This window comes from Caretta caretta, chromosome 5 (assembly GCF_965140235.1).
Source record: "Caretta caretta isolate rCarCar2 chromosome 5, rCarCar1.hap1, whole genome shotgun sequence".
NCBI classification, from domain to species: domain Eukaryota; kingdom Metazoa; phylum Chordata; order Testudines; family Cheloniidae; genus Caretta; species Caretta caretta.
The window spans coordinates 23,021,671-23,046,100 of NC_134210.1; the positions used below are offsets into that span (position 1 = coordinate 23,021,671).

Genomic DNA, 24,430 nt, shown 5'->3' on the forward strand with positions numbered 1-24,430 from the left:
CACATAAATAGCTCTGTGGGATCAGATAGCTCACAACTAAGGGAGCCAGACAAACCCATGTCCCACTTACCAGGTAATTACTAATCATGACAACCTGAGTGGCCCCAGAAACCAGACCTCTGTCTCTTTACAGGAACCTAGGAACTTGGTAAAGCTTGTTGTGTGAAACTCAGGTATTATGGGACAAATTTTCAACGAGCCTTTGCTAGTTCTCCTTTTTTAATCTTGTGAGATTACGGATACAAATAATTTCAGGCACAATTCTGCACCTGCGGTTCTTTCCACTTGCAGCTACCAATGCCAGTCAGCTCTGTGTTCTTGGGGAACCAGGGCACAGCATCTAGCCTGTCTGATTCATGAAAGACACCCCCCCACCAGCCTCTGCTTAAACAAAAACCATCAGAGAAAAACCTTGCAGAGAGCAATGAAGGGTGGATGGGAGACACACGTAGACCCCTCCTGACAAGGGTGACAAGACTAAGACATCTCCATTAGCATACAGAATGGAAAACAGAGACAACTCCCCTAGCCTCATCTGCATGAAAGATGGTACAGGGAGACATCTCAATTTGCATACAGAATGGAAAACAGAGAACCGCACTGAACTCTGGGACCAGAAAAGCAGGGAAGCACGGCATCATGGGGGATCTCTGCTCCAGATGTTAATGAACCTACACCTGCACACACCCAGCTCAGCAATTATCAGACCAATTCTAGTAATAAATCCTTGATTGATATCCAAAATACTGAAGCAGCTTAGTTGCACGGTAAGCTCCTTGGAAGAAAACACCACCAGTAGCCAAGAGTGATCAGCTCCTATTTTCTAGCCTAAAGAAAACCCTTGAGTCATCAGTTTATCTATAAACAAATCTAGTTTTCTCCCTTGAACCATTGTATTTTATCTACGAAAATCTCTGCTCACCCTCCAGTCAGTGTTCTGATGCATGGACCCAAACACTGTATCAGTTCTACTGGGACTCCATCTCCTGACGGATCGTGCTGGGGGCTCTGCCGGTCTCCTGCACTCAGAACCCTGAGCTACCCCCATCACCTGGGAACCCCGACCAGTTCATGCTTCAAGGAATGGTGAGATTCTTTTCTTTCTCTCTCTCTGTTTTCCTTTCTACCTCATGTATTGACCTTTAATAATGTATGTTATGTTGGTTTAGGCTCTCCTTGTGTAGTTATCACTATTATTCAATAAATAACTTTTATGGTTAAGCTGGTTGCTTCTCTCTCTCTCTGAACTTTACTCTTTTGTGTTTTTAGCTTCCCCCATTTACTCTGCAGCAACGCTTCTTTTACCTAAGCTAAAGATCCCTGTAGAGCCCAAAAATACTGTGGGGTTTGCTCATCAAGTGGGTTATTACCAGTACAATTGTGATGTGAAAGTGGAGATAGTGACATGTTAAACCTGTGGCATATAAGGGTGGGGGGGGCAGCTGAAAGTGCTGCTTTTCCCAGCTTATTGCGTACAGGGACATATAAGGGGGTCAGCTTGAGAGTGCCTATTGACCTGGTCCGCTCAGCCTTGCTCTGTTTGTGTGTGTATGTGTGTTCATCTGGTTCTAGGGCTGGAGGAACCCAGTCCTGTGGAACCTAGGTCTTACAGGATAGCTCCATTGGGAGGGGACGTACAGAAGGAAGGAGTAGAGCTCCATATGAACACACAAGTGACATAAGCAGTACATTAACATAATTACAGAACACCCCCCCACCCCCTCCAGAAGAGTAACCCAAATAAATGAGCATAACCCAAAGTAGCAGGGCATACCCGGTAACACTACTGTCAAACAAACATGTAAGTACCCAATAGCAACTGCAAGTCAGGCACTGACCCCAGCAAGAGACTGCAATTATGGGTGGTGAGAGAGGCTATTGTTCCCTCACTCCCCTAAATCTGAGTATTTATATGACACCCACACACACACCATTGCTGTAGAATCAGAGCACCACCCAAGTACTAGTGTGTATTTATCTCCACAACACTACTGTTATTGCTTTGTTAGAGGTGGGGAACTGACACAAAGACAGATGAAGTGACTTGAAGTCAGTGGCACATTCAGGAATTTAACTGTTGTCCCTCAAGGCTCCATCCCATGCCTTAGCCACAAGACTATTATGATTGTCAAAAATCATGAGAAAAAACATCCCCAAATAGTTCGAGTACTTTCTCTCCCCCACCTTCCCCCTTTTTTTTTTTTTCAAATTGTGTCCAAAAATATCATAAGAAGGTTTGGAAAATGTAATCTAGCTGTAGCAATTATTCACTCCACCCAAATGTGTGATTGCTACATGTACATATTTCATGGGCAAGTGTTGTACCTTCCTGTTTTTAAAACTGGAGCCTAACAAACCATGTGACTTGGGCTGGGGAGAGAGGCAGAGATACCACTAGTGTGGAAACTGGCTTCAGCAGGGGTGAAAATTTCACATTATGTTAATTATAGAGAATTAGGACTCAACAGCAACCTCAACTTTTCTCATTTTTGATGTCCTTCCTCAATTTTTATTTATTTATGTTTTAAGTCAGACCTTCTGAATAACCCCTCTTTGGGGAAAGTACAGAGTCATAAATCCATATTTCTTTTTAGTTTCCCTCCCTCCTCCCCCACCCAATTATAGCAAGGGCTTTATGACAAGACCATGGAGAATGACAAATCTAGGACACATGGTCTATGACCACTCTAATTCCCTTTCAGCCAACTGCATCATAACCTAAGTAAGGTGGAAGAACCTGCACCTTTCCTGCTTTAGGCAAGAGTTCAGGAGGACAGTGGCCTCCAAGCTCAGCAATGCATTCAGCAGTTGTCCACTGTACATCCCCAACACATTTTCCTAGACAATAGTTCATCTTGTTCCACACAGTCTGTGTATAGGAAAAAGCCACATGCATCTGACTAAGTGGGTATTCACCCATGAAAGCTTATGCTCCAATACGTCCGTTAGTCTATAAGGTGGCACAGGACTCTTTGCCACTTTTACAGATCCAGACTAACATGGCTACCCCTCTGATACATGCTAAGTTGAATGACTTAAAAGCATGGGTGGCTTGGACCTGCCAATTCCTTCAGTTGATTATTGCAATAAAGATAGCCTATAGGATTCAATTTGGATGGAAGGGGAAGATGCTGCGACTGTCTGGCCACAGCCCGTCCAAACAGCAGCTCAGAGTACAATGAACTCTGATAACTTGGGGCAGGCAGACTGAGTTGGCATTAAATAAGAACTGAGAATCAACACTCCCACCACATACAGGCAACATTAGTCTCTCTTGGTTGAAGTGGGATGTAAGTTTATCATGAAGAGTTGAGGCTAGGTCCATCAATGACTAATCGCCAAGATGGTCAGGGATTCAACCCATGCTCCGAGTCCCTAGCCTCGGTTTGCCAGAAGCTGGGAGTGGATGACAGGGGCACTCGATTGTCTTTTCTCTTCATTCCCTCTGAGGCCTCTGGCATTGGCCACTGTCAGAAGACAGGATACTGGGCTAAATACACTATTGGTCTGACCCGGTATGGCCGTTCTTTTGCAAGAGTTCCACTTCTTGCCACAGTCAGCCCCAATATGTTCTTCTGGTTTGCTTGGTACTTTGTCTCTTGTCCAACGATGCTTAGTCCTAGATCTTTCTATTCCCGGCGACACACTGGGGTCTCTGCATCCCAATAATAGCATGGCACTGACTGCCTGCTAAGTGGGATGAAGGAAGGAAGGGAAGTCATTGTTGTCAAGGGAATGAAATAGGAAAAGCAGTTTGTCCTCATCTCTTTCTTTAAGATAATGAGGCACAACAGTAAGGCTGGTCAGCTTTCCAATTCCTGCAACTGAAAAGACAGTGGAACTGAATATGGCAGAGAGGAAAATAAGGAGGCCAAGATGCCAGGGCCTCAGTGTTCCAGTGGTACATCAAAAAAATGTGCACATCCCCTTACCCAGCTTGGCTTTTGAAGGGCTAAAGTTTTATCAGAGACACATTTTAAAAAGTCTGCGTATTTGTGAAAGCATGAGATGATAGTGTGAGAATTTCTCTTAAAGCTCAGACTTGTTACAACTTCATAACCCCCAGCTGGAATGGGATGCTACTCCTGGATAGAAAGGTCTGCCTAGTGACATAAGCATTATGAGAATTTTGCATAGTATTTGCTATATAATGCTCGGTAACTGTACAAGATTGCATTTAAATAACGCTGCATTTCTTGTCTTCCAGTCCAGGAATAGGAATGAGAACACATTACAGCAAAGGAGGGGTGAACAGTCATTGTTCATCTTGACCCGAGTTGTTAATAAAATAGCAACGGCAGTTCTGTCAGACCTTCCATGTGAGGATCTCAAAGCACTGAGCAAACATTAATAAAAGTTCACAACCCAGGAAGGTAGACAAATATTCAAAATTTACAGATGAAGAAGCCAGAGAACAGTATAAAAAAAGTCACAAGTGATTTGCTCAAGGTCACACAAGGCATTTGTGACAGCAGTAGGAAAGAACCTAGGTCACTTATTCCTCCAGCCCTTTCCTTTACCCACAAGACAATCTTTCCTCCCCTTTTTAAGGCTCTTCTCACTAATGAAGATACTCTCACTCTACATCTGCAGAGGCATCTGTTCCTTTTTCATCTTCACTGAAATCTCCTCATGCAGGCAGAATTGAGAAAGTAGGGGACAAACAAGAACCATGCATAATGAAAGGAGACTGCTGCAAACTTGCATAACATTCCACTCCTACTTCAACCAATGACCTAAGATCAACCCTTTAAAAGAAACCTACAATGGCATATTGAATACTCCTTCTGTCTGGAATGAAAACATGCCGTGGAAGAGTTATTAAACCTGAATAAACTGACCCAGAGTTCAGTAAACAAGTTGTAAGAAATAGAGATAAGGAGTTGAAACATCCAGAACAAACAAGAACATCACAGCACAGTGACTACTCTGAGCCAGAAGGAAGTTACTTAACGCACAAAGAAACAAAGCAATTTCACTTCTAAGTATTTGCCATGCTGTTTCCACTTAAATACTTATAGATGCTGTATCCCTACTTTATGGAAATACAGGGACAAGCACATTTACTCTGTTACAGATTACAAAGATTACGATCACAGATTTAAGGTGCTATTCTCCCACCAAGACCTGTGATTAACTCCTATTAGTATTAAACAAAGTTATGTGCATTCCGCAGGGAGAGAATATACACTTAAAATACCTAACATACTCTTGCACCTCGCAAAAGAACACGTGTTCATAAGGCAACTGCTTTCTAAGTGTTTTTGATTATTAGCATACAGTAGCACCCAATCAAGGAGAATGACCTATTATTGTGTTAGGCAGGGCATAAAACCCAGAAACGCCCCATGCTTGCAATCTAATTAGAGACAAGAGACTTGCCTAAAGCCACAGAGCAGATAAGTGGCAGAGATAGGACCAGAATCCAGCTCATTCTCACTCTCAGTCCAGTTGCCCTGGAGCCTTTCTATGAAAAATATACAGAAAGATCTTAGTAACTGAAATTTATGTTGTACTCTTCATCCCAGAACACTCTGTAAGATTGCGTCATGCTGTGATAGTCCAGGTTTACATCAGTACAACTGTACAATTTAATTGGAATCACATTAGCACAAAACTGAAGTCCTACAGTGGTGAATCAGTGCCTTTGAGTACATGGTTTACTTCACCCATAAATGTGACACAACTGGCAGAGAGCATAAGAGGTGCATAGAGGCTTACAGGGATCCCCTCTATTCGACATTGATGAGGCCTCATCTGGAGTACTGTGTCCAGTTTTGGGCCCCACTCTACAAGAAGGATGTGGATAAATTGGAGAGAGTCCAGCGAAGGGCAACAAAAATGATTAGGGGTCTGGAACACATGACTTATGAGGAGAGGCTGAGGGAACTGGGATTGTTTAGTCTGCAGAAGAGAAGAATGAGGGGGGATTTGATAGCTGCTTTCAACTACCTGAGAGGTGGTTCCAGAGAGGATGGTTCTAGACTATTCTCAGTGGCAGAAGAGGACAGGACAAGGAGTAATGGTCTCAAGTTGCAGTGGGGGAGGTTTAGGTTGGATATTAGGAAAATCTTTTTCACTAGGAGGGTGGTGAAACACTGGAATGCGTTACCTAGGGAGGTGGTAGAATCTCCTTCCTTAGAAGTTTTTAAGGTCAGGCTTGACAAAGCCCTGGCTGGGATGATTTAATTGGGGATTGGTCCTGCTTTGAGCAGGGGGTTGGACTAGATGACCTCCTGAGGTCCCTTCCAACCCTGATATTCTATGATTCTATGATCCCCTGAATCAAGTATATGCACAATAATTCACCAAAGGATGGCGTGTAAAGTCTCTACTGAGAGCCAATAGCCCAATGATTATCTTAATCTTTGCAAAATAGAAGTGGTGGATAATATTTAAGAAGTTATGTTTCTGACCTGAAAGTTTATGTTCTTAAGGTCTGTAAGTTAAGCAGGTCACCAGAAGGTGATCAACATGCTCCTGTCAGGCAGGAGGGAAGAGACACTTCTCTCTCTCTCTGGGTGGTCCTGTGCATGTTATCTGCTTCACAATGGAAGCCTGTCTACAGTCTGAGCCGAATACTAATCAAGATATTGTGAAAACAACAAGAAAGGAGCATACAGGGGAAAAAAATGACGGGGGGGGGGGCAGGATCCTGTTTACAAGTAAAGCCAATGGATCGTTGGAGTGTGACTTGGGTTATGGGGAGACACCTTCATCAAGGAGACCAACTGCCAGCATAATCTTATGAAAGGAGGGTCCTATTAAAGGAGATGCCCATGGTCTTATGAAAGGAGAGTCACAGCGAGCCTGGCTGGAAAATGCTGCAAAGACTTTGATGAGCTAAACTTCATTAGACAGGAAATTATCTTGTTAGTTAAGTAAGAGTTAGTTAGTTGTAAGAGCAGCGAATCCGTGACTGTCAAACAGGGGCTGGATGCGCCGGGGGATTCTTGGAGGGCCTGGGTGTTGACGCTAACCTGCAGAGGGACAGCAGAGCCTGCGTAGGCTTGTGTTGCTCATGGCTAGGGGAGCCAAGGAGCTGATGCTCAGTAGGCACAGACGATGCTTCCTCATGCTACAGCAGGTGGGACCAAAGTTCCTCAAAAGCCTGGGGATCCCTGGGAAGTGTTCCACCCAATGAAATGTGGCCACTTCTGCACCAACAACAGCACAGCACAATTATTTCCCACATGAACTGAAAATGTAACCCTGTAGTTTGCAACAACAGCCCTCTTTTGACATTAGTTAGGTTATTTGTGAATAGTCCTGTAACTTCACTGAGTGATGTAAGCATGTCCTTCTCCCAGTCCTGGTGGCTCCCTTGCTCATCAGGGCAGCGTCTAGCCCACAGAACTGTTCTTGCACCTTTGGAAAGTCACCAGGGATATGAAAGAGATGCAAACATCTAAAATGGGGGAACAGAAAAAAGAAGAACTCTCTTATCCGAGAAAGCTACAGATATCTTCATATCCAAAATGGATTGACCTTTGGAGAGATCAGGGAAGAAGTTAAAGCAACCCCCAAAGCAGCTTTACAGTAGAACCTCAGAGTTACGATCACCCCGAGAGTTGTCCGTAACTCTGAAGTGTTTGTAACTTGAACAAAGCACAGTTTGGGCTCCAGATCCGCAGATGACGCTCCACGCCAAGCTTCAGAAGCGGCTGAGCTCCCTACTCAGCCCCAACATGAGTCTGCAAGCTTGTCCTGGCAAAGAAGGGGAGGGGTGTGGGTGTGTGTGTGTACACACAGTGTGTCCCCCTCCCGGCAGAGGGGAGGGTGAAAGTGGTGCAGACCAGTGCTGCTCCTGCTCTGCCCCAGCCCCAGTGTCTTGCTGTAAGTGGCTGCCCCACATGTGGGGATGGGGACAGGCAGCCCAGATGTTCCTACCTTTAAGATGTAATACAGGCACAGTACAGTAAATGCTTTGGAGTGGGGGGTGTCCTCTGTAGCTGCCTGATTGGTTACTTCCAGTTTCACTTGGTGTCTGGTTGACCGGTCAGTCCGTAATGCTGGTATTCAACTGTATCTTGTGAGACTTACGCTTCTGCAGGCTATCACTCTGACCTGGCCAGCATTAGAAGGGTGATATTTCACTCAGCTGAATCAGTTCTTAAGTAACGTATCTGATTCCTTTGGCAAATATATCATTTGGTAATACCAGGAACTGCAACAAGCATGCAGAATGTTTGTTCGGAGCCTTGTTCCAGACTATTCACTTTATAGATTTATAGATTCCAAGGCCAGAAGGGACCATGGTGATCATCTAGCTTGACCTCCTGTGTAACACAGGCCATGGAACTTCTCCACCGTAATTCCTAGAGCCTAGCTTTTAACAAAACATCCCACCTCGATTTAAAAATCGTCAGTGATGAAGAATCCCCCACAACCCTTGGTCAGTTGTTCCAATGGTTAATTACCCTCTGTGGATGAGTGGGCTGCCCCTGTGTGCCCTCGTGTAGCCAAGTGCCTCTGCTCTTCCCTTTATTCTCCCTCTTCCAGGCCCTTTTACAGAGACCCCAAACACTTGTTTGTCCAATCACCAAGCTTGGTTTTATAGGGGCCCCTGACAATAATTAAAATGTAAAACTCACCATGCCAAAGGCTGTCTGTCCCAAGGCATGGTTCATCCCTCACAGCCGGGGTGAGCAGGAGGGTTCCTTCCTCTAGTCCTTTTGTAGGAGTTCTTTGGGGGTGATGTGCCTGTGGCTTTGAAGCTGTCCTGCTCAGAGTTCACTCCCCAGAGTCAGCTGCCTCAAATAACTGCTTCAGCTCTCTTACAGGGAACCAGCTGCTTATGGTTCCCTCCGCACACCAGGTTTCTCTGGTTAGCTCATTTAGCAAGCCTGCTCCAGGTCTCCTGCAGGCATTTCCCTCACTCCCTCTGCTCTCTCACACCCTCACAGTCAAAAATGTATGCCTTAGTTCCAGTTTGAACTTCTGTAGCTTTAACTTCCAGCCATTGGATCACATTACACCTTTCTCTGCTAGACTGAAGAGCCAACTATTAAATATCTGTTCCCTATGTAGACACTTCTAGACTGTCATCAAGTCACCCCTTAACCTTCTCTTTGTGAACCCTCTCCAATTTATCAACACCCTTCTTGAATTGTGGCCCCAGAGCTGGACAAAGTGTTCCAGCAGCAGTGCCAAATACAGAGGTAAAATAACCTCTCTAATCCCACTTGGGATTCCCCTGTTTATGCATCCCAGGATCACATTAACCCTTTTGGCCACAGCACCGTACTGGGAGCTGAAAAAGATCTGGGTGTCATGATCCACCATGACACCCACATCTTTTTCAGAGTCACTGCTTCCCAGGGCAGAGTCCCCTATCCTGTAAGTATGGCCTATAATCTTTGTTCCTAGATGCACACATTTACATTTAGCTGTATAAAACACATACTGTTTGCTTGCGCCCAGTTTACCGAGAGATCGAAATCAAATCTGAACCAGTGACCTGTATTCATTACATATTACTCCCCCAATTTTTGTGCCAAGAACTTTATCAGTTCCCATGCAGCAGCCAATGGACGAGGTGGTCTTCTTGTGGCAAAACTCCATGTAATGTATAAGCTGCAGGCAGGACCCATGTCAGAACCTTTAGTGCCCCAACAGCTGATTGCAGTTTCTCAGATAAGGTTAGCTGCAGCAGTGTGGGTGTCCCTTCCACCTTGGTGCCTCCTATTGCCACCTCGGATCATCCTTGATCACAGGATGAAATTAGCAGTCACCGCAAGTTATATAAAGAGAATTCCCCACACCCACATTTAAATCCCTCATTTGAGGTGTTTGCCCAAGTCCCATTTGGGTATCTACCCATTCCCAATCTCAACAGAGTAGACTGCTGCACACACTAGGCACCTGTCTTGGTGGGCAACATAATTAAAGATACTCCTGGAAATATAAAAAGTTAGACTAGAGCCTTTATAATGGAGTGGGAGAGGGTCTCAGGGAACCGGTAATTGGATACAAAGCCCTTCACCTCTAGGTCATCAGTTCTTGTCCAGCCCATATTGGCAGCAACCAAAAGTCATGAAAATTAGCATAGGATGCTGAGCAGCAAAGACTTGATTATCTCAGTCCAACCTCCACCACATGCTTTTTCAATAGTCTCGGTAGAGGCCAAGGGGACAGTCTCTACTCCAAGGGGTGTTTCCTCTAGATCAGGCTTGAGACAAACTGCAGGCCAGTGTGGGGAATTTTGCATTGCTGCTGCCGGCAGTGTACCTGATCTGTGGATAAAACAAGATTTCAGACTCCAGAGCGGTCATTCTGGCGGAGCAGCGGGGCTCTCTGCTTGGTGTCCCTCTCCAGTTCCCTGGTTTTATACCTCTGACCCACAGGCCCATTCCTGTTTAATTCTCCTTCTCCCAAGTGACCAGTTTTTTGCTAAACTCTGTGGCCCCTCCCTAGACTGGGACCTGAGCTTTTGTCCAGGTGGCTCTGCCCACCACCCCAGGAATGAAACAGGCTGCCAAAGCACTGGGCATTGTCTGGGATTCTCCACTTGGTGCCCCCTTCTGGATCCCTTATTTTGACCCAGTGATCTGTACCCCTCATCCCTGGTTGTGTTTTGGTGTCTCCCGCCACCCCAGGATTTGTTGGTTTCTGGGGCTTGTGGCCTCTCCCTCCCTGAGGGGATAGCCAGGGGTGCTGGGACAATTTGTATAGTGGGGGTGCTGAGAGCCACTGAAACAAATTGTTAACCTTGTATATGATGGAAACTACTTCAAGCCAGGGAGTGGGGCAGCATTCCCAGCACTTCTAGTTCCGGCACCTATGGTGGCAGGACTTCCATTGCTTTGCTGGACTCTGCCACCAATCCCAGTTATCAGATAAGCTACCATTTTCCACAAGCATGAAAAACACACTTGAAAAAAGAAAAGAAACAGCCATGGAACAAGGAGAGAATTAAGATATTTGCTGACACCCAATGCTGTAGAATATAGTGGAGGTTGGAATCGCTGTTTCCCACCCCCCACCAGCATTCTAAGAGCACCATCTTTTGGTTTCATACATAACACAAAGCTTTCAGCTCCCAGACTGTCAGGGGGCCCACATTACTGAGTGCTGTGGCTGCCAGGAGCTAACCTTACCTGTAACCCAACACTCTGAGAGCAAAGCTTTGTCTAGCTTAACTCTCCTCATTTCATTTGCAGTCTTTCAGCCTGAGTAAACTGGGATGCACAAGTCCCTGAGGTGTGGAGCCACTCACTCACTCAGCAACTCCATCACCTGTGCAATGCCTTTTCAAAATGAATAAAATTAAAGATAAGATAGCCAGTTTGCAATCACAAATTCCCCCTCCCTCCCCTTCCATGCATTCCAGGTCCAATGAAGTGTTTAGTAACATAACTCAAAGAATGTAGTCATTTTAACCCTCCAATGTACATAAACATAACATCCCTTTGAACCCTTTCTATCTGGCCTACAGACATGGAGCTAATCAAAGCCAAAGAAATTGCACACTGAAAGGCAGACATAAATCCAGCCTTTTTAGAAAGGATGAGGAGATAGCCTGGTCAGCTGGAACGTGTTGTGTGACTAGTAAGGAACCAAGGTTTGATGAGTAAGGTCTGAGGCGAGGAAGTAAGAAACACAACAACTACAGACAGCGGAAAACAAAATTTGCATATGCTTAAAATAAAATCTCCTCTTAAGATTTCAGTTATGCTTTTATTGGAAAGGGGCTCTTAACACAGGCATGTTTGGTTTACACCCTTGCCTTACACAGACACACACACACACACAAACCACAATATAGGTTTTTAAAGTATTTGCTTAGCATAACAGACTGTGGCGATACACTGAGCCCAGTCCTCAGCAAACAGGTGTAACCTATTGACTTGATTTACACCAGCTTACTACTTGATGGATCAGGGACACGAGCAAAATGATGCTTTCGTAGGCAGGGATAAAGGAAAGATATGCTCCTGTATCAGTTCTAATCCAATTAAGTTTCAGTGAAGAAGGTATATATTGAATAGAAATCACCCCCTATTAAGCATGTTAACCTTTCGGTCACCTGTCCTAGTAAAGCATGTTTGTGTATTTCTCTGATACCAGGACTGAATCCCTTTAGAGGATAAAAGAGAAACTGTACTAAATAAAAGATAATACGCAATTAGGTGAGAGGTGTAAATAGAGGGGAGTGATTCAAGAGCACACAGTTGCTATTCTAGAGGTAAAAAGTTAGGAAATGAGATTGTAAATTGACTCGGGTCTCCCTGGATTATGACAGCTGGCCTTGACCTTCATAGTGCTAGACAGCTTAACAGCCACCTATTCAAGGGATGCATTCACATGTACCCTCTCAATCATGCTCTGGGATTCTGAAAATTAGAATGGAGGTCACTTTAATTAAAATGTGCACTGTTGAAGTCAGTTGTCGGAAGGCAAGCACGGCTGGGCAATCTTCATGGTTTCCACTTGACCTCTAAATGACCCTGTGACTAATAATGATATTTTATTTTTTATAAAGCACAGTGGTCTAATCTCAAGGTGCATAATAAGCAATATAAAGCACACAGAGAACCATAAAAGCAGCCATCCATGGGATGGAGGGCAACAACCAGGTGTCTAGCAGGGACTTAGTGCACAGCGTAACAGCCAGCTGTGGTTAATTTGTTTGGCTAAAGGCACCACAGCAAACTCCTAATCTTGTGGAACGAGCTTCGTATCCAGTGACCACACAGCGCAGACAAAACAACTTTTTGTTTCAGAAGGTGGAGGAAGCAACCAGGGAGATGGCTATTTAAACTTGATTCTGACCAACAAGGAGGAATTGGTAGTGAATCTGAAAGTTGGAGGTCATTTGGGTTAAAGTGATAATGAAATGATGGATTTCATGATTGTAAGGAAAGGAAGGGGCAAGAGCAGCAGAATAAGGACAATGCACTTCTAAAAAGCAGACTTTAACAACCCCAGAAAGTGGAAACATGGATGCATTGCTAAGGAGGAGTACAAATGAATAGCACAGGCATGTAGGGACAAAAAAATCAGAAAGTGTACGGCACAAAATGAGCCACCCGTAGCAAGGGACACAAAAAGCAATAAGAAGAGGTTCTTTAAATACATTAGGAGCAAGAGAAAGACAAAGGAAAGAAGCATAGGTCCTCTACTTAGTAGGGAAGGAGAGCTAATAACTGAGGACATCAAGAAAGCTGAGGTGTTTAATGCCTATTTTGCTTCAGTCTTCACTTTAAAAGGCTAATGATGACCAGATACCCAGCACAATTCATACTAACAAGAAGGAGGAAGGAATGCAAGCCACAATAGGGAAAGATCAGGTTAAAGATTATTTGATAATTTAGATGTATTCAATTCAGCAGAGCCTGATGAAATTCATCCTGGTTTTCAAACTGCGGGTCGCGACCCAGTACTGGGTCGTGGAATGTAAGGCACTGGGTTGCGGTGGCTGTGGTCAGCACCTCCACCTGGGCCATTAAAAGTCCCATCGGCGGTGCTGCCTGGCTAACGCAGACTAGTCCCTACCTGTTCTGACACCGTGCCGCACCCCGGAAGCAACCAGCAGCAGGTCTGGCTCCTAGGCTGGGGCCACGGGGCTCCGCGTGTTGCTCCCACCCCGAGCACCAGCTCCGCACTCCTACTGGCTTGCGCATCTCCGCCTAGGAGCTGGACGTGCTGCTGGCCGCTTCCAGGGCACAGCACGGTTCGCAGTGCCAGGACAGGCAGGAAGCCTGCCTTTGCATCCCCACTGCACCCCTGACCGGGAGCCACCCGAGGTAACCTCGCGCCCCAACCCCATGCCCCAATCCCCTGCCCCAGCCATGAGCTCCCCCGAAACCCCTCATCCCTGGCCCCACCCCAGAGCCTACACCCCCAGCCCAGAGCCCTGACCCCATCCTGCACCTCTGCCCCAGCCCAGACCCCCCTCCCACACCCTGAACCCCTCATTCCCTACCCCACCCTGCAGCCCTCACCTCCGCACCCCAACCCTCTGCCCTGGCCCTGAGCCCCTCCCACACCCCAAACCCCTCATCCCCAGCTCCGTTGCATCATGGGCATCAACAATTTTCTTCAACTGGGTTGCCAGAAAAAAAGTTTGAAAACCACTATCCTAGGGTACTTAAGGAACTAGCTGAAGGAACCTGAGAACTGCTAACAGTTATCTTAGAGAACTCATGGAGGACAGACAAGGTCCCAGAGGACTGGAAAAAAACATAGTATGTATCTTTAGAAAGGGAAACAAAGAGGACACTAGGAAGTATAGACTAGTCAGCCTAACTTCTATACCTGAAAACATATTGGAACAAATTATTAAACAATCAATTTATAAGCACCTAGAGCATAATAAAATTATAAGGAATAACCAGCACGGATTTCTCCAGAACAAATCTTGCCAAACCAAACTAATTTCTTTCTTTGAAAGAGTTACTGGCCTAGTGGATGGGTGAGGGAGAAGCTGTAAACATGATGTATCTCAATTTTAGTAAGGTGTTTGACACAGTCCCACATGGCATTCTCATAGAAAAAACTAGGAAAATGCAGTTTAGATTAAATTACTGTGAGGTGGGTGCACAACTGGTTGAAAGACTATACTCAAAGAGTAGTTATTAATGGTTCACTGTCAAGCTGGGAGGGCATATCCAGTGGAGGACCTACAGGGGTCAGTCCTGGTTCTGGAAGTATTCAATCTTCTCATTGAGGACTTGGATAATGAAGTAGAGAGTATGACACCAAGCACTTTGGAGGGCAGGATTAAAATTCAACAAGACCTTGACAAATTGGAGAATTGGTCTGAACTCAACTATAGGAAATTCAGTAAAGATAAGTGCAAAGTATTTCACTGAGGGAGAAAAAAAATCAAATGCAGAACTACAAAATGGAGATTAGCGGCTAGTGCTAAAAGGGATCTTGGGGTTACAGTGGATCACAAATTGAATATGAGTAAACAATATGATACCGTTGCAAAAAAGGCTAATATTCTGGGCTGTATTAACAGGAATGTCGTATGTAAGTCAAGGAAGGTAATTGTCCCCTGATGCTTGGTACAGGAGGCTTCATCTGGAGTACTGTGTCGAATTACAGGTGCCACACTTTAATGAAGACGTGGACAAACTGAAGACAGTACAGAGGAGAGCAACAAAAATTATCAAAGGTTTAGAAAACCTAATCTACAAGGAAAGATTAAAACCCCGGGCATGTTTAGTCTTGAGAAAAGAAGACTTTGTGGGGACCAGATAACAATCTTCAAATATGCTAAGGGCTGTTACAAAGAAGGCTGTGATTAATTGTTCTCCAAATCCATTGAAGGAAGGACAAGTAATTGGCTTAATCTGTGTCAAGGGAGATTTAGATTAGATATTAGGAAAAGCTTTCTAACTAGAAGGGTTGTTAAGTTCTGGAAAGGCTTCCAAGGGGTGTTGTAGAATCCCCATGATTGCAGGTTTTTAAGAACAGGTTGGACAAACACCTATCAGGGATAGTCTAGGATTACTTGATCCTGCTTTAGTGTAGGAGGCTGGATTTGATGACTTTGAGGTCCCTTCCAGCCCTATATTTCTATAATTCTATGATTTTTAAGACCTCCTCTGAATCAGCAATACACAGTAAAGTGCATGGCATTCAGCATCTATCAGGACAAAACAACTCTGCAGGTGTAAGGCATCTGGGTATTTCAAACCTGATGCTCAGACCTTTAAGCTACTCTCTTCCCAAGAAGAGGTCTGGGTCTTTTCAGTCCCCAAGTGACCACGGTAACGCTAAACTCAATGTCCACTTAACTACCACCTTATTGCCTCTCCACACAAACAAAGTCATGTAAAACTCATACTTCTGCCCTGTTGCTGTCACCCACTCAACCTTACCCAGGATGCTCCAAGCAGACATAGGCACCACATGAAACTATCAGCTGGTGAAGGAGCACCTGAGGAATGAACAATAAGCAGCAAGAAAAACCAGTGGAGTCTACTGAAGCTTCCTGCCTGTATGAAGCCACCTTACATAGGACTCTGAACTTTACTGATGTTCACACCCCTGTTAATGGTTTCAGACTGATGGGGATCATATAACAAACCCATGGCAAGCTATCGGCCTAGCACTGACCAACCAAAGTGCATATTTAAACAGATATTGTGCCATTATCTAGGAATGCCTGCTCCATATTAGATGGCTTATAAACCATGCGTTAGAGCAGGAGCGGGCAAACTTTTTGGCCTGAGGGCCACATCGGGTTTCCAAAATTGCACGGAGGGCCGGTTAGGGGAGGCTGTGTCTCCCCAAACAGCCAGGCGTGGCCCGGCCCCTGTCTTGTACCTGACCCCCACCCCACTTCTTGCCCCCTGATGGCTCCCCTAGGACTCCTGCCCCATCCAACCCCCCCCCCCCATTCCCTGTCCCCTGACAGCTCCCCCGGGATTCCTGCCCCATCCACCACCCCCTGCTCCCTGTGCCCTGACCATCCCCGGACCCTCCACCCCTGACTGCTCCCTGCCGCCCCATCCAACCCCTCCTCTCATTTCTGACTTGGCCCCTGGGACTCCTGCCCCATCCAACCCCCCTGTTCCCCACTCTCTGACCGTCCTGACCCCTATCCACACCCCCTGCCCTCTGACCATCTCCCCCAACTCCCCTGCTCTCTATCCAACCCCCCCTACTCCCTGCCCCCTTGTCCCCTTACCCTGGAGCACCGGTGGCTGGCAGTGTTACAGCTGCACTGCCCAGAGCACCGGCTCAGGCCGTGGCTCTGCAACTGCACTGCCCGGCCACGCAGAGCATTGGGGAGGTGCCGGAGACAAGCCTCCTGGGCCAGGAGCTCAGGGGACGGGCAGGAGGGTCCTGCGGGCTGGATGTGGCCCGCGGGCCGTAGTTTGCCCACCTCTGGGTTAGAGTTAGGTGAAAGTTTTTGGCTTTCCCCCCGCCCCCATGTGAAAAAAAATGAAGATTCAGATTGACTGAAATAGTTCATGAGTTCAGTTGACTTGACTGAATTGTTTCAGTCAAACAAAATTTAAAAATACAAAAAACTTTGTATGTTGGACATTTGCAATTGAACGTGAGTTTTCATTTCAAATTTTACCTGAATTTTATTTTAAAAAATTAAACAGATGAAACCTTTTGTTCAATTTGGATTTTTTAAAAACTTTTTCAGTTTGACAAAAAATTCAGAGTTTGTTTCAGGTTGACCCAAAACAATTAATTTTTTTTCCAGTTTGACCAGTGAACCAAAAAAAAGACAGCATTATTGTGTATAGTTTGCATCCACTAGATGGTAATATGAATTTGAACAGGTTAGACATTTCACCCAGTAGAGGGCAGTAGTCCCATGCATGCGCACACACACACAGTTCCCCAATACTGGAACTTTGAAAAACACAAGCAAAAAAATAAGACATTGTTGAAAATCAAAACTCAGGAAATTCCAGACAACCTTCCTGACCTTCCCCCACCCTTTCCTTTTTAGTGTAGTCCAGTGATTTCCCCATTACAAAATCTGCCCATCAACTTGCTGTGAAGTTGATGACACATTCAGATTTTCTCCATCAGTGGTGGTCCCTGGAAAGCTAGCGCAGAAGTAAGTAAAACATCTCATCACCCAGGAGCATCTGTAACATTCCCACATTTACAGGGCTCTTTCCTGAGCTGAGCCTTCCAAGCTCCTGCTTCACAGCCATGAGCAACTACCCGTCCTTTTCCAGGGTCATGTTTTTGCTAACCAACAGCCATCTCGGGAATGAAAACTTGGCTGAACTGAGCACATTAGCCTTCCTGTTACTGCATCTAATCCGAGTTTAAATTAAAAACGAATATCCAAAGACTGAAATAATGCTTGCCTGTTAAAACAATCGAGACTAAAAGGAGTGCAGGAAGGAAATAGCAAAGAGTTCCGTTCTTTGCACAATAAAGTTGAGTTTGTGTGTTACTCATATACCGAGAGTGGCTGTTTTATAGTCACTCCCTCTATACTTAGAGTGGCATTTTCAAAAGCCTTCAGCATTGGCCAACGCTCCCACTGAAGTCAGTGAGAGTTTTACCATTGATTTCAGTTGGAGTAGACGTGCACAGGCCAGCACAGCATACTTTTGAAAATGTCACCCATAATCAGCCAAATCCAAACCCCACTGAAGTTAATGACAAGACTCCCACTGACTTTGAGCAGCTTTGGATCAGGTTCTTTGCACTCAATACTTGCTAGCCAAAATTTTCAAGCTCAGGTTCTGAAAAAAATATCATTCCCCTTTTTAACATGCCTAAACATCAATTTAGGTCCTAAACTTCAGCATCCTAATTAAAAAAGGGTAGCCTCAAATTCCCCCTTTCCTTTGTTTGTATTTTAACATGGCAACAGGGGGTTTTACCAAGTTCACCCACCACCACCACCACAACACACACACAGAGTTACATTTTGGAGCTTCAAAGGGGCACGTAGACTTTCAAGTCAGAGGAATTTTTCAAGAAATTGTAAGCACCTCAAGGTAGGATGGGAGTGAGATGCAATATCCAGGGCACATACTTGGCATCAGATGTTTTCCCACCATGCAATAATGGTGGGGGTTCTTTGGCAACCCTAGGGGAAAAAAAACAAACACCTGAATATTTTCCACTGACTCCTGATTATTCTAGTTGGCATCTAGCTTTTCAAATAATTCAGTGGGTCTATTAGGCAACTGATTCCTGGGTTCACTGGTTCCTCCAGTTGAAGCCAACAGAGACCACTGGAAGCTAAAGAATTCTAATAGAATTGACAGGTATTTTCATTAGGGATTTATTAATTTTTGTGCAGCAGATCAGGCAATGGGGACTTTAAAAATATTCCTAAATAATGGAAGTTTCTACTCAACTGTAACAAGAGCACAACTAGTGAAACACCATAATTTAAGGGTCACACACTGGATGAAATGCGGAATGAATTTTGTAATAATCCACTTTTAGATGCTGTATGTTTGTTTTCACTAGCGTCTCCTGAAGGCTAGGGCGATATTACTAAGGGGGCAGAGGAAATTCAATCAAGGAGAAGTATGTTACACTCATTTTCTATTTTATCTCTGTCCCCCTTTGCTTTTGTTGGCTGGGAGATGACCTTTCTTTTCTGTGGATCATTTTGATGCTCCTTGTGCTCTGAGCAGGGCTGAACAAACCAGCACTAAAAACACTGGTTGTCGTTACACACAAACTTTCCCACTGTTGCAAAGATTGGTGAAGCTATACCTGCGCTAGAGCAATGATTGACTGGAACAACCTAGCCAATTTTTAACCATATGATTCCCACTGTTAGGGTTACAAAAATGCCACTTGTTTTCCCTACTCAGATTGATACAAGACGTCGCACGTTTCACGCACACATACTAATGCCACTAGGGGGAGATAAAGCCCCAGAAAACACAGATAAACAAAGTAGTGACATTACGGTTGTATAACTGTTTGGTATGTAGACATCTAACTAAAGGAAATTGCTCTATTCCAGTGAGTCCAGACTCCTCAGCATATAGCACGGTTAGCAGCACAATTCTTCCCATACTTCACATAAAAAGGAAAGTATGATGATGATTATAAATAAAATTCTGTGGGATACTTTCATTCGTTTAATAAGTGGAAGATCAGTGTTCCCCCCCGCATTGTTTGGCCTTTTACCAAAGATTCTTGATAAAAGTGTGAGGGGGCAGGATGGTTTAGGGTGTAGGAATGACATTCTGTGTTTTTCCATCTCAAGCAAGCCAGCCACAGGTGTCTAAGTGCAGGGTAGACATATATACACACAGTTATGTTGCTTCCTGAATTGGCTGCTTCCCCAAGCTACATGCCTTTCCTTTCACGCAGGGCACATGCTCCTTAAGCTGCTGAGATGGTTCTCAGCAGCACCAGCGTAGCCTAATTGTGTCTTCTTGGATCAATGCATTTTAAAATTATTCAAACACCTTGTCTGTCTTTGTCTATGTAATGCATATCAGGAAATGCTGTCTCTAAGCTTATAGGATTTTTGTCTTGGATGTTCATCACCACAAGTGAATTTATTCTCATGCCACCTCTAGGAGAGAATTACCCATCTATAAATTTAGGGTAACAGAGACACAGAGAGGTTAAGACTTGCCCACAGGGAGTCCACGGCAGAAGACTGGGAAGAGAACCCAGATCTTCGGAGAACCAATCCTATGCCATGGCCATTCTTCCAGTCTCATGGATAGTACATGAGACTGTCAGGACTCCTGAGTTCTCTTCCCAGCTCTGTCACGGACTTGCTGTGTGACTTTGGTGGGTCATTGTACGTTTCTGTGCCCCTAAGTTTACACATCTAAAATGGGGATAGCATTTATTTACCCTCCAGTGGGCTGTGAGGTTTAGCTTTTGTCAAGTGCTTTGAGATCCTCAGACCAAAAGGGCTACTTTTACATAGTAATAGAGTTCAGCTAGGCATGTGTACACCAGTCTTGTAATCAAACGTATCAGACGTATTGTTTACAACTAAATTCCATGGATGATCGGATACAGAGGATCAATTGTCCCTTCACTCCACACCAAATAGCTTCATTGACTTATGTCAGGGGTGGCCAACCTGTAGCTCCAGAGCCACATGTTGCTCTTCAGAAGTTAATATGCGGCTCCTTGTATAGGCACCAACTGCAGGGCTGAAGCTACAGGTGCCAACTTTCCAATGTGCCAGGGGGTGCTCACTGCTCAACCCCAGCTCTGCCACAGGCCCTGCCCCCACTCCACCCCTTTCCACCCCCTCCCCTGAGCTGGCCGTGCCCTCGCTCCCCCCCCCCCCCCGCAGAGCCTCCTTCATGCCACAAAACAGCAAATCGGGAGGTGCGGGGAGGGAGGGGGAAGGGGTGGAGTGGGGGCAGGGAAGGGGAGGATCAGTAGGGCTGCCAGTGGATAGGAGGTACTGGGAGCAGGGGGGCGCTGATGGGGGGCTGCTGACGTATTACTGTGGCTCTTTGGCAATGTACACTGGTAAATTCTGGCTCCTTCTGGCTCAGGTTGGCCACCCCTGGCTTACGTTGATGTTGCATTAGGGAGCACATGTGGGGGGGGGCGCGGGGGGAGGAGGTTAGCCTATAGAATCTAGGTCAGAGTTATCCAGAGAATCATTCACACTTCCATTCAGTTCAGCCTCTAAGATGAGAGGGTTGTGAAATCCAAAAGTAGAACACACAAGCAGGATGAACTTGTGACAGGTTGGACCTCTCTTCTGGTATGCCACCTGAGGTACTAGGATTTCACTGAGCCTGCCTGAAGGTGTACATCTGTGAGGCTTTAAAAATGCTATCACTCTGCCTGCTCCGCTAGCCTGGGGTCCCTCTCCCTGTTTTGCTGAATTAGGCTCTCTAGCAGCGCACACTCACAGGTAGGGACGCACCAGCTGTAGATCCACACAGAGTCTCCAAACACCTCTCTATGAGAAGACTCACCTAGAAAATTGCCCAGCACTCCAGTGCAGCTTCCCTCTGGAAAGAACAGCCAAAATAACTGTCGTGAGCTGTAGAGAAATCTATACAATGTAAGCTCATAAATTCACCCCCTCCCTCAAGGTGGAGGAAGATATGCACAACTTCTTGCCCCCCTCCTGTTATAAATTAAACCCAGTTAGTGCAATAACAAAGAAAACAAGTTGATTAATTATAAAAAGGCAGATTAAGTGATTATAAGGGATAGCAAACAGAACAAAGCAGATTACCAAGCAAATAAAACAAAACACACAAACTAAGCTTAAGATCTTAAAGAGACTGGTTTCAAGAAGTAATTTTTCACCCTAAAAGTTGTTTTAGGCAAGTTGCAGAGTTTCTGTAGCTTAAAGTTCCAGTTATTTCTCTTTTCAGACTAGACTCTTGTCTTAGTCTGGACTCAGCCCTTCCCTTTCCCACTGCTCAGTTCCTTGTCTCTTCAGGTACTTTCATCAGTCTTTCTTCTTGGGCAGGAAGGCAATGGAGAAGAGTCCTGTTTGCCTTACTCCCCAGCCTTAAATAAGATTTACATAAGGCGGGAATCTTTTGTTTCCCAATCTTGACCTCCCCCTCCTTTTAGTGGAAAATTACTAGAAGTTCAGGATGGTGTTTAGTATCAGGTGACAGGACCACCTGCCTTAGTAGTGTCACAGCTACATCCCAGGACACCTCTCAAGAAGGAGAGAGATTAGTATCTTCAAAGTCTTATTGTTTCTTCCTAATGGCCCATCAAGACTCATGGCCTCTTGTCTGGCGGGTGTCTCCTAAATACACACACACTAGTAATGGTTACATAGTCAATATTCCTAACTTTAGATACAGAAAAGATACATGCATACAAATAGGATAATCACATTCAGTAAATTATAACCTTTCCAATGATACCTTACAAGACACATCTTGCATAAAATATATCTTAGTTATGCCATATCCATCATTAGCATATTTCCATAAAGAATATGGGATATAACATCACAGAAGGGTGATAGCATTTTTAAAGCCTCACAGATGTACACCTTCAGCAATCACTCCCACTGAAGCATGTTTGTCTGTCACATTTGGGTAATTTCATGCTTCTCTGATTGACTGATCAACCCATGCTTTGAGCCCCAGGAAAAGGATGACATTAATCTGACAGTTAACATGACACACCAGGGAGTTCTAGTCATGCCTGTGTTTTATACAGGGTTGTGGGTCCTTCCATCAGCATAGCATATTAGATAGCTCACTACTTAGTATACTTTATATTTGGCTCTAGTATCAACATTTGTCAGGATTAAAACAGTTCTGACCTCTCTAACACCAGCCATTTCAGATAGGGTTAGAAGTGAGCCAGTAGAACAGTAAGCTTGTGCCTATCTGCTTTCCTTAGGGGGTGGGAGAATAAGTGTTCTGCACCCACACGAGAATTTTAATCCAGCTGGGGGGGGGGGAATGTTTATCAAGGACAAGAGTTTTTAAGATTTCTTAAGCACCCATCATCTTCAAAGTGTGCTAATGTAGCCTGTGGACAGGCTAGAGATTACTTAATTGCCCTTCTCCGGTGCCTAAAAACCTAACTCCCATAGAAAAGCACCTGGAGACCCAGAATTCAGTCTTTAAGGATTTTCAGCAAGGATTGCTCAGAGTCAACCTCCCCACATTCAAGTCTCAAAAGAACTAAAAGCATTAATTTAAGAATTAAGTACCAATGTCATATAATATGATAAAAACAAATAATGTTTACAAGATAACAGCTATTTTATAAGCAACATACATTATCTTCAGTTATATATAGAGAAAAACAAACAAACTAAACAGGTTAGTCCCCACAAGAAGAGTGAGAAGAAACTCATTGAGTTCACCTGGGTCTCAGTTACAGTCTTTGATCACCAAATCTATACAATCTGCTGAGGCAAAAGCAGCATCTTCTCACCACTTGCTTCTAGAAGTTTTCAGCTGGAATCCATGGAGACTCTTCCTCCTCCTCTGCTGAAATCACTCAGTTAGCTAACCAATTAACCAGCCCCTTAGTTAGTATATACATTTTTTAAAAGCCCCATTACAAGAAAAATATAAAACTGAGAATAGCAAAATAAGTGACTCTTTCCCCATTATCACATTTAAATAAAAGTTGGTGGATTATATTAGTTGCAACAATTGAACTAAAACAGTTTGGCTAAAACAAACAGCATTCAAAGCATACAATTAAAATAAATGATTTTTTTTCCTCCCATTTTCTCTTTTCTATAATTAACACTACTTGCCCACTGGAGGATTAACAATATCACTAACCTGCCACAAAGTGCTCCCAATTAAGGGAAAACAGCCTGCTTTCTGCCCCTGGGTTAAGCTTCCCACAACCCACACATGGCCTTCTGCCAGCCACAAAGATCTACAATAGAGGCAAACTAAATGTCTATTTTGAAGGATCTGCAAGTTTTGTTTTTCAGCTTATCGAGTTTGAGTGCAATTTGCTATGTATATACCAAAGAATCTGCATGGTATAAATATATCAGAAGTGAGGAAACCATAGATATCCAAAAGTCAATAAAAGTCTGATAAATTTAGATAATAGATATCTTTAAAGGTAATTTGAGTTTGTTATATAGTTAAGATTTGGGAATGGCTGATTTAGTTAGCTACTAGAGAGACAAGGTGGGTGAGGTAATATCTTTTATTGGACCAACTTCTGTTGGTGAGAGAAAAGCTTTTGAGCTTACATAGAGCTCTTCTTTGGGCCTGGAAAACTGAGCTCCTGACGGTTCCTTTTAAGAATGAATCCAACCACAAATCTAAGGAAACCCAATAATGATTAAGACTATTATTTTGTCACAAAGGTCATGGAAGTCACTGAATCTGTGACTTCCAAAGACCTCCGTGACTTCAGTTCCAGTAGCTGGGACCTGCAGGGTCCCGCCTCCTTCTACAGCAGCAGGGAGCTGTGAGATACTCTGCTGCCTGAGGCAGCAAGGCTCCCCAAGCTCTGAGCCAGCATGGGTGGCGAGGGTACCCCACAGCTCCCCACTGCTGTGGGCATCAGC

At 44.7% G+C, this 24,430-nt stretch overlaps 1 long non-coding RNA gene across 1 annotated transcript in view; it reads right to left on the minus strand.

Annotated features, from left to right (window-relative positions):
- The window catches only part of LOC125637329 (uncharacterized), a 37,865-nt gene extending 14,111 nt beyond the window's left edge, over nucleotides 1-23,754 (minus strand). Inside the window, exons 1-2 of the long non-coding RNA XR_012668380.1 lie at nucleotides 23,682-23,754; nucleotides 23,252-23,375 (exon numbers count right to left, since the gene is read on the minus strand). This is a non-coding gene — a long non-coding RNA (uncharacterized LOC125637329). The remainder of the gene's footprint in view (nucleotides 1-23,251; nucleotides 23,376-23,681) is intronic.
- Nucleotides 23,755-24,430: the final 676 nt, after the last annotated feature.